This window comes from Pinus tabuliformis, chromosome 9 (assembly GCF_031772625.1).
Source record: "Pinus tabuliformis cultivar Carrire ecotype Pingquan chromosome 9, CPIR1, whole genome shotgun sequence".
In the NCBI taxonomy this organism is placed as follows: Eukaryota; Viridiplantae; Streptophyta; class Pinopsida; order Pinales; family Pinaceae; genus Pinus; species Pinus tabuliformis.
In genome coordinates, this window is record NC_142307.1 from 200,804,018 (window position 1) to 200,815,869 (window position 11,852).

Below are 11,852 nucleotides of genomic sequence, written 5' to 3' on the forward strand. Positions count from 1 at the left end.
AAGTACTCATTAAGCTATCTATGACGTGAGTAAGAATTGCTACCCACCTACTTTCAAAATCATCATGGACATTTATAGATTAAAAAAGGAATTGATTAGGCTACCTATGACTAAATAAGAGTTATTCCCCACCTTTCCAAACTATCATGTATATTTAAGCTATCAGATTTTATCAACATCCTTTCTATGATGCAACATGCTAAAAATTTCCATTATATTTATGTATTATATGAGTTGACATTCTTGTAAGGTGCATAAATGCCAAAATAATTGTCCAAATACCCATGTTTCCACTAAATTAATTGTTTAAGTAAGAGCCACATTTTATTGTAGGAAGCATGCATCAATCAAGCAGTACTGTACTCATAGTTTACAAACCCAACCAATTTTGTATACAAAAACACATTCAAGACTAATCCACAATAACAAACAATGCTCAAAACAATATTCTTCATCAAACATCTACCAATGCATAAACAATGAGGAGACAATAGACACATCGAATATGTGATCAATGAGTTGTTTAGTCAATTTAGTGTCCTAAATTGCTTGCATGAATTATCAACCAAGGTTTGTAGACTGACGAAGTGTGATGCACTATATGTGCTTAGTTAACTTTTCTCTTACTTTGTTGTTTTGTATTTTTATGTTTGTTTTGGGGTTTTTTGTTCTTTGATTTCTAAGAATATACCATCTATGAGAGATTTACATGGATCTAATGAGTTTTTAAAGGAAGGATAGGTTCCTAAGTTAGTCTAATCTCCTAAAAATGGACCAAGAATCATTTTTAACTAGTTAGGACCTAACAGAGCATCTATCTTATCTACCATTTAGTCCTAATCCATGGAACTAATTCTTACAATCAAAATAATATTGATACAGAAGGTAATTCAATAATTCCATTCATTTAGCCATTCAACCATTCAAGTTTGGCACATGTTAGAATCAATCTCCTTGAAGTGATTTTTTGGAATTTCAAGTGATGCAACTAAGTAATGACCTGAGAACAGAAAAGAAAAGATGACAGTTTGTAAAACTAACAATGTGTTGAGTAAGCTCAATCACTGCATGAATTAGATATTCAACCAATTAAGTTAGAATTGTCATCATTTCGAAATGGTTTTGAGAACATCTATTAATACCATTGATTGACAGTTCTATGCTAAGAAAATGAGTAATAAAACCAGTAAGAAGCTAAGCAATTGTGTATTCTCATTTCTCCATTTTTCATTCAGTCATTTCTCATACAATATCTCAGAAGAATAATACTTGCACAGTTGTGATTTTTACCCTTACACTATTGGTTACAAAACTGAAATGAAACAAAACTATAGAAAATGGACTTGTAGAAAACAGAGTAGTAGAAATTAAAATGAAAACAACAAGTGGAAAACCTCCTCCAGTGTAGGGGCCCTCTACAACTGATGTGGCTAGATAATAGCTAATCAAAGATGCACTTTTAAACCACCATTTGACAAAATAGAGTTTGTATTATCAACAAAAAGGAGTCTAAACAAAGTTTTTAACAAAATCCTATAATCTCATCTAGCTTCTAACTAACTACTTCTCGATCTCATGTAACCAATATTTATAGAAAAACAACATAACTATCTAAGATAAAATCTTGTTACAGGTGGCTTGATCCGAATCTATCATGATTGTTTATAGAAAGACATGCTACAAATGGCTTAATTCAAATTGTAATGAGACTGTTAATCTTCTGAACAGCTATAGGTGGCCTGATTTGCATTGACTTATCCACAGCTACAAGTGGGTTAATCCGCATTAACTCTTCAACAGCACTGTTAGACTCCTGATTAACTATGAAATATCAAGAGTCCTACTGGTACTAGATAACGTATTTGACTCCATATTTGACCATGACTTTAGCCATGCTTTTCTGTCAACCTGGATCAAGTGAGTAGTATAGAATCCATGTAGAGATGATTCTAGAGATACCCATGTGGCCCAATTCTTTATTTGACACCTGTAACCTGCCAAACCATGAGAGTAGTTATGGAACCCACAGTTAGTTGTAGAATAGGTTGTGTTCTGTAGCTAATTTGCAAAAATCTATTGAAATAGAAAGAACATGAAAATATAATATGGTGATCGTTTTAATTCTTTCCTAATACAAAATCTAATGTTTATCATTGATTGGATTTGTAGTCTTGTGAAAAATCAAGAGAAAAAGGTGAGAACAAATGTCAAGGGGAAGGTAATTCTCAGGTTCAACACCAATGCCAAAACCTATCCAACATGAGAGGAAAACCCAAATGATATCTTCTTCTTATATAGACTTCAATTGATGAATACCAAGACCATGCCCTAGACCCTTGATTCAATGACCTCTCCAAGACAAAGTCACAAGCTTCCTTGATTCATCTTCCTTATTTTTCCTTGAGTCAACGATGATTAGGCTTCTTCCTTCCATAACTTGAATATCCTTCTTTTTCCTTGAATCAAATATGATTAGGCTTCTTCCTTCAATAACTCAATTATCCTTCAAATTCCAGTTCCATGGATCAGATTTGTAGTTCTTGGCCCTCTTGCATAAACCTTAGAACGTGTGGTTGACCAACCTTTTGAACCTTGATCTTCTTCGCATGGATGGTATGAACTCTTATTATAATTCGGTGTGTAACCTTGCTTATCTTCTTCCTTGATTCGACTTCTTGGACAAAAACAAGATATTCGACCATTTCTGCAGTAGATAGTTCGTCCTTCCTTTGCACGTGTGGATCTATTAGTCCTAAAACAGACCCATAAACAACACCAAAATCTTCTCTCTTTCTTTCTTTCTCTTAGTTGGTTATCTTCGCACTTCTTATTACAGACTTACTTAACCAAATTTTCTTGTCCATAAATGGAGGATGAGCTGCCTTATATATATTGTTTTGTTCATCAAAAACACATGCTAGGAAGTGTTAACAAGTGCTAGGGGAACACAAGGGAGAAATAGGTGAAAATAACACATGCAAATGAACGATTAAGATTTTGTGACAGGAAGTGTTATTGAGTTCCAAGTGTGTTAAGGAGCGAGTGATAAGGTATGCTAGGCAGTGTTAAGGCATGCTAGAAGCCAGGGAACCATGCCAAGATGTGTTAGGTGCTAGGGTGTGTCAATGCTTGCTAGGGAGTGTTATGGAGTGCCAGGGAAACATAAGGGAGCACTAGTTTCAAATGCATGGAAATGAATGACTAAGAGTGTGTGACAATGAGTGTCACTGAGTTCTAGGTGTGCTAAGGAGGGGATGACAAGGTATGTTAGGTGCTACCAAGAAATTCTAGAGTGCTAGGGCGACATGCTAGGGTATGCCAATGTGTGTTACGGTGTGCCAATGCATGCTAGGGAGTGCAACATAAACACAAGGGAAAAGTAGTTCAAAATGCATGGAAATGAACGAATAAGAGTGTATGATAGGTGTTACACAACATTTTGTCACTGTCCCCATACTCCCCATTCCTTGATCTTGGAGGACCTCTATAGTGAACCCCGCATGCTTTGCCTTCATGGAGAAACTCCCATTATGTCCCTCTTCATGAGCAGATCATTTCCCTTTTGCACCATTTCCCCTTAAACTTCTATATTGCCTAGTTTACAAGGCCACGCTAATGACCTATATCTCCCCCGCGCCAATGTGCAGAGATTAGAACTATTTCCCGTGCCGACCGGTGCGACTAAGTTGTGTTCCAGTCGCGCTGGTCCTATTATGAAAGGTTTTTTAGATTAGAGCCAAAGCTTCCAGCTCTAGAAGCTGCGTAATAGAAGTTTGGTAAATGGTTTGGCTGGATGGGGTCGAGGATGATAGTTTGGGCTCTTTTCCCCTATAATGATGGAACTACCTCAAGGGATAAGTCCTTCCCCCATGAGAAGAGGATCCATCTCCCATCCATCTTTCCTATATAAACCTCCCTTCTTCCCAAGCACAAGCTAGTTAGAGTTTTGGCTCAGTGTGAGTATACTATTTTGATTAGACAAGCAAGCTATTACTAGTTGTAGCCATCTAGTTGTGTGAGGGAGAAGTGTGTTTGGTTTGGAGTGAAGCCTAAAGGGAAGAGCCTTTAAACTATTGTTGTTTGAAACCATCATGAAGTGCTAGCAGAAGTGTGTGGGAACCTGGTCTTCTCAGAGGAAGATTGCGACGTCAGGACGAATTGTTGTAATCTCTCTTTGATATTAATATATGCAACTATCGATTGATTTCCTACATGTTTTGTAATATTAAATTTTCATGGATTAATGCTTCTTGACTCATTAAGTAGGTTTAATTGCGATTTGTCTATTATTATGTTTGTGTGCCATTGTTGTTTACTTGTTTCAGGAGCTTGAAGAAGGAAGTGAGAGATTTTTGAAGCGAGCAATTGAGGACATCATCAAGCAAGATAAGTGACCAAGAGGTAGGCCCTCTTGATTGATTCTAACTTAAGGAAATATTCCATAGAATGTAACTATTGTGGCTAGAGCCATTATCAGTCTAGAGGAATTCGTTCGTGTCCACACTTATAATTTTACTTCACCACAATAGGGAGTGTCAGTGAATTCCAGATGTGCTCAGGAAGAAGTGACAAAGTTATATGCTAGGTAGTTCCAAGGCATGCAAGAGTGCCATGACATGTCAAGGAGTGGTATGGTATGATAGGGAGTGCTAAAGCATGCCATGGAATTTAGGGAATGCCAACATGTGCCACATAGTTCTAAGGGATTGCTAGACATGTCAGGTGCTATGCCATGTGAAGATGTAAACTATGTTGCTTATTTGTTTTACGGACATGGTTAGATGTGAGCCTTGACTTGGTAACTTGTTAAGTGGGATGAGCTAGGATTGGGCATGAGTAGCCTAACATGAGTTATAGGCCATTCTTAGGTGAACAAGGGATAGTATAGTTGTAGTAACTGTAACTTGCTCAAGATGTTGTAGTTGAGGTAGGACTTGGTTGGTTCCCAAGTCTTAAAATCAATAAGGGTAGTCATGAGGGTATGATAGCTAAGGAGTTCCAGGGCATGCAAAATGAAAAGGCATGATAACACATGCCAAACAGTGTCAATGCATGTCGAGGGGTGTTGGGGAGTGTGAGGGCATCACAAGGGAGAACTAGGTCAAAGTGCATGGAAACGAATGAACAAGAGTGTCTTCTAGGTGTCCCATGGGAAAAGTGTATTAGGAGAATTTCATAATAAGACTTGCAATAGGTAAGCCTACGATTATGATAAGGGGATGGAAAAAAGAAATTTTAGACAAAGCTAGGAGACTTTTGTCTAGGGAAAACACTATTTTTTCAATGACTTGGTTGGGTTGACAAGTCATAAAAAAAGTAAGGCTAGCTATGAGGGCATGACAACTAGGGAGTGCCAAGGTGTGCAAGGAATGCCAGGAAGTGATAACACATGCTAGAAAGTTCCAAGGTATGTTAGTCATTCCAAGACATGCCAAGTGTTAAGGCATGCCAAGAGGTGTTAGGTGCTAGGGTGTGGCACCAATGCATGCTAGGGAGTGCCAGGGAAACACAAGGGAGGACTAGTTTCAATTGCATGTAAATGAATGAATAAGAGTGTTTGATAGTGAGTGTTAGCAAGTTTTGGGTGTGCTAAGGAGGCATTGAAAAGGTATTTTAGGTATGGAAATGAATGAATGATAGTGTTTTATAGGGAGTGTTAGCAAGTTCTAGGTGTGATAAGGAGGCATCTCTGGACAAATTTTCAGATGGTTTGGAGAAAATTTTGTGTTTTGGTGTAGACTTGCAATTTTTTTGTCAATTTTCTGTCTAGGAGTGTAGCGAGCTCACATTGTGCTTCTTCCTTGGGGCTCCAGATAATGTAAAATCGGCATTTGGAAATATTATTACCCCATCTCAAACCTCATTTTACCACTTTTCTGGTTTGGGGTTCAAGTTTTGATAAATTTGTAAAAAAGAGGCCAAAAATCACTTTTTTTGCCCCTCTTTTTCCATTTCATTGCACAATTAGAGACACCTTGGGTGAATGGCCATATCTCAGCCAAAAATGGGTCATTTTGAGTGAAAAAATCCTATAAAGACATCTACACTCTCCCAGATTTCCATAAAAGGCTTCCGATCTGGATTTGGACTTCAGAAAGGCACTTAAAAATGGCCTCCAATAGCTCATTGTACACCTGGAAATTTCTGAGATTTTTGTAAAGCTTTCACTGTGTAATTTTTTGTAATTCCTAGTTTGACTTTGGTAAAATTCAAAAGGGTGAAGTAGATGAATGTGAGGGGTAAATGTAAATGTAAATAATGGGTGGTTATTATTTGTAAGTTTTTTTGATGTACTCTTGACCTCATTTATGACAGAGGTTGGAGTCAAAGTTAATTGTAACAGTCATTTTTAACTTCCCTAAACATTAGGGTTTGGTTAGAACACCTCATGGAACAGTTTTTAGAGTCATTGTTTCGACCCCTGAAAGTGGGGAGATGTTGTTTTGGTCTTTATGTATCAGTTCCTCAGTGATAGAATGGGTTGGATTTCAGAGGAGAGAATTATTGTAGCTTATACTTGGACATATTCAGGAAATCAAAGGATGCAATTTACAACTATTATCTAGGAATTCATGTGGAGTAAGTTTGTGATGTTAATTTTTCTCTATTATAGCTTTATATGAAATATATTCATCTTCTCTTTCCATTCATCAGTTATTAAATGGTTTTCCTTACAATTTATAAACAAAATTCTTTGCATAAATCTCTGTTTTGATGGAAAAATCATTATGTGTTACTTTATTTCTTGCTTAATTAATTCATGTTTCATGCTCATTAATACCTTTTGCTTCTTTCAAACACTACACTACACTAACAAACCCTAAGATCCATCACAAAAGTAATGCTACCTTGGTCCTTTTTATATTTTCTATTGTAACCCTTTAATCCTCTAAGTTATCAGGTTCACTTGAGGAGCAAAATGTTGAACTTGCAATTGTTTTCAGTGTTCAACCTTTATCATCTCATCCTACACATACTTTCGATTCAGGGTCATTTGCTGATCTTGGCCCGGAATCTTCAGATAATCCCATTCGAACTCCAGAGAACTCGCCAACCACTGACAGTCATCTTGGACTGGTTGTCTATCCCCCAAACTCTTTGTTTGAAGTTGCTGAGATATCACCATAGCGTCCTTATAGTCCGTATGGTCAACCGGGTGTTCCTTTGGAACTATCCCCCAGTACACGTTTGGCCATTCGTCGTCATTTGTTTTCAAACATGGAACTTGAAGGCGATGCTCCAAGTCACCTCTCCAGATGAGTCCGAAGTCTCTGATCCACACGCTGTTGAGGGGGAAGAATTGCAATTGTAGTTTCCTCCTGAGGATTTCCCTTATTCGGAGGGCATTTCTGCTAGCTTGCCACCCAGCTATGTGTCTTTAGGGAACTTAGTTTCAAGCACACCTAGTGCCTAATCACTCTATCATAATCTTGTTTGTGTGTCAAGCTTTAGGGCTACATCAGGTCTATTTGTCACGAACACGACTTCCCAACCATCTGTTACTTCAGTCCTGGTGCAACCCACCATTCTGAATACTCTTGTATCATCAATCCCAGTTACATGTCAGTCACAACTGATGATTTCAAAGATTGTTTCTATCAGTTCTTCTGTCCCATTAGTGAGTGGCCAGATTGTGCCACCGCCTAGGGTGCAAAACCTAAATGTCTCTATGGTGTCAGGTGCCACTAATGTGAGCGGCTCACAATCTCACATGCTCGGTATAAACCAGCCCTTTTCTGGTATTATCTATAACCCTACTAACCCTACTGGATCAAGTAATGTCCAGTACCAAAAAGTTCAGAATCTTGTTGGTCCATCTGGGTCGAGTAACATTCAGTATCAACAACCCTATGGGGCTCAGGTCCAATACCAAAATCCATACGTTCCATATGGTTCTTAGGGATTGGTTAATCATCCTTACACCCTCCAATCTGGGTAGTACATCTAGCCTAACTACGACCAGATTCAGTTCGGTAATTTCCTGGGTACTGTTCAAGTACCCTTGCAACAACAAGGATAACCTTTACAACAACCAAGGCAGCCTATGTTACTACAAGGGAAACCTTTGTTGCAGTAAGGGCTTTCCATGCAACAGTAAGGGCAGATTATCCCTCAATAATGTCACCTGCAACAACCGCAAGGTCAATCCTTCCAACAATTGCAGCAGGCCACGTAGCAATGGATACAATATGCTCCACATACCTCTCAACCCATACCCTCGTAAGGCCAACTTCTGCAAACCTAGGGACAAATTTTGAAACTACAAGTTAGCCCTTGCAATAACAAAACCAACTAGGGTAGCAACAACCCTTGTATATGTATCAAAAAGGTCAACCCTTGTAGGGACAGGGTCAAGGTCAAATCTTGCAGCAGCAGGTGCAGAATCCTCTTGTCCAGGGTCACTAGGTTCAGAATCCTATCAGTCAAGGGCACTAGGTACAAAACCCCTACGTTCAAGGGAAACAAGTGTATCAACCTTATGCCTAAGGACTATAGGTCCAGAACCCTCTTGTTCAGGGACAACAGGCTCAACAACCTTATGTTCTAGGACAACAGGTCCCATATCCATATGTCCAAGGTCAATAGGCTCAACAACCTTTTAACCGATATGTTGCCTATCAGCAACATGTGCCTATACAGTTTCAAGGTATTCAAGGTCTGAGTCCTCCCTTTGGTCAAGGTAATCCGTAATGGGGGTAGCCTCAGATGCCATATGGCCAAAATCCCTCACTGTGGGGCAAAAATCCTTACCAGGAGGGATGGGCTCCTCCTTATGGGCCCACTTATCGACCTCCCATTCCTTTTAACACTCAATTGTCTTTCTTAGATACACTTGAGTTGCCAGATGTGTCATGTCTTACGAATGATCCAAATCCTTCATTCACCATACTGGCCTCCAGTGCCGTCCAAGATACCAAGTGATTGCCCAAAGTTCGATGGAAAAGCTAAATAAGATCCTCAAGCCCATGTAATGACATATCACCTCTGGTGCTCATTGAACTCATACGTGGACAATTCCATTCATCTTCATCTTTTCGAACGAACCCTCATGGGTGTCGCAGTGAAATGGTACATTGAGCTTCCTCAAAGTACCTTTCATGACTTCAATTGTTAGCCATGGATTTCCTTACGCATTTTCAGCTATCGGTTTGTTATGAAACTGGCACCTATTTTCTCACATCGCTTAAGCAAGACACTGCGATGCACATCTCTAATCATATTCATGAATGGAGATGTAGACGTCTCCTGACCAAGTTTGAGATAGTTGATCATTTTCTCACTGAATGGTTTACCAAATCATTCGTAGCTCCAATTGCTCACAATATAGCTATGGGTGGATGTGTCACTGAAGATCAAGCCATCGCTCATGCCCAATACTTGGATCTAGTTTACTCTCAGTCTAGCACTTATACAAGTTGTTACCCAATGATCTATGCCATCATATGATCCCGTACCATCAAAGTCACCAGCTGTTCCTCCCATTGATGGATTTATTGGTTTAGTATCCTAGGCCCCTGCTAAAATTTCTTCCAAACAAATGTCGGTCTTGAACTCTGCTCCTAATAGTTCATCTAATAGATCATTTTGTCTAGTCTACCAAAGCAGACAAATCCTCAAAATGAAAAAATAAAGGAAAAGGCAAAGCTAAAGTCGATGCCCCGAAACAAGGTCCTCCCAAATAATCTGCTAGCGAATCTTCGCAACGGAAACCTAAGTATCCCTACCTCAATTGCGAGGAGGATCACTACATTAAGGATTGTCCATGACAATTTGAAGTTAGTCACCTGCTCAAAGGGACCCCTGCTGTCCTTAAAGAGCCGTTTCCATCTCACGAGACTCAGATGGTAGACCAACCTTGATTTGCTTCCTCTAGATCTCAAGTGTTCATGATGAGCATGCCCATTAATGTGGATGATCGATCGAAATATTATTCAACTCCAGCTCTGGCAGCTGGGAAAGAAAAAGAAGTTGCACCTTCTTTTTCTACCTTGAGTTTTGGCCCTCTGCAAATCAAGTGCCCTAACCCTGATTCAGCTATGTAGCCACCCTCTAGAGGTGTGCTGCAAAAATCCTCGTATAATCCTAACGCCCGAGCTACTCAACACTACAATATTGTTGAATATTTGGCTCAAGCGTCGTCAGCCATGTCGGCTCTCGAGGTACTCCAAAGCTACCCATTGCAGTGGAAAAAATTTTTGTCGTCTATCGGGGGCATCGATCCCACCGATTCTAATTTGATCTGTTTTGTTCTAGAGAAACACATTCTGCAACTCCCTCATCAGAACCATGTTCCGCGGTAATCATTAACGAGAAGACCATCCACTGCACAGTCATTGATGAAGGTGCTTCCACCTGCATCATGTAAACTACATGTTGGAAGGCTATTGATTCCATTGCACTGAACCATTCTCTGAACACTTTGGAAGCTTTCAATGGGCATGATTTGTGGCCCTTCACTGTCTTACCCAACCTTGCCATCACCCCGGAAGGTAATACAGTGCAGGTTGAAGTAGATATTGTTGACGTTAACCTCAATTATAATCTTCTACTCGGTTGAAGTTGGACTCATGCCATGCATGCCATGGCCTCCTCTTTGTTTCACGTGATCCGTTTTCCCCATCAAGGGAAGATTGTCATCATTGATCAGTTGTCTTTCTTTCCCTATTCATTGTCGAATGGCAACGTTTTGTACATCAAGCACTCTGGTGCTCCCTATGAGAGTGTAGGGGTAGGTCTCTTTAAAGATTCTGCCTTAATGAGAATTTTTCCACTCCCACCTCCTCATGTTTCCTCTGTCAACATGGTCTCCGTCAAATCTGATCCCTGGGTCATATCTGCACCAGATTGTATTGATGCTTGGGGCGAGGTCATGCCACTTAGTCCCACCAATGTCAATTACGTGGAAATTGTTTCGGCTTCAAACTCTATATCTTCTGCTTCTTATATGTCTGGTTATGCTACAACTCAGAAAATCCTTCGTGTTGGTTATTTTTGGCCATCTATCTTCAAAGACTACATTCTTGTTGTCTGCAAGTGTCACGAATGCCAAATCTACCAATGAAAGATGCACGCCCCAACCGCTCACCTACACCCCGTCATTAACATTGGTCCCTTTTTCTAAATGAGGCATCGATTATATGACATGTAACCCTCGCTCGTCCAGGGGGCATGGCTATATTATCATCACTGTGGATTATTTCACCAAATGGGCCAAACGATGCCTACATATTTTGCAGATGGTAAGACGACAGCTCAATTCCTTTTTAACCATATTACTTCTAGGTTCGGTGTACCCCAATCCATTGCCACAAACCATGGCTCCCATTTTAGAGATTACATGATGGCAGAACTGACATCTGCATTAGGCTTGCACCATGATGGCTGACCCCATATTACCCTCAGGCCAACGTCCAAGCTGAAGTCGTGAAAAAGGTTTTGGTCACCATGCTTCAGCGTACTATTAGGATGCACAAGTCAAATTGGCATCTCATGCTTTTTCATCTCTATGGGCCTACTGAACTTCAACAAAAGATGCCACTGGTTTCATACCTTTCCAGTTGGTCTATGGTTTAGAAGAAACATTGTCGATCGAATGTGAGATTCCTTTGCTCAAGTTAGCTGTTGAACTCCTCCCCGAAACATCACTTTAAGAGGAACACCTCTTATATTTAGAATGACTGGATGAGACTTGCCGTCTTGCTGCCTTGGTCATCAAAGCAAAAAAGAAATGGGTCAAATCCCATTTCAATCAGTCGATCTCCCCTCACATTTTCTCTAAGGGTGATTTGGTCCTACTATACGACCAAGCTAATGATAAGCTAGGGGTAGACAAGTTCGAACCTATGTGGTAT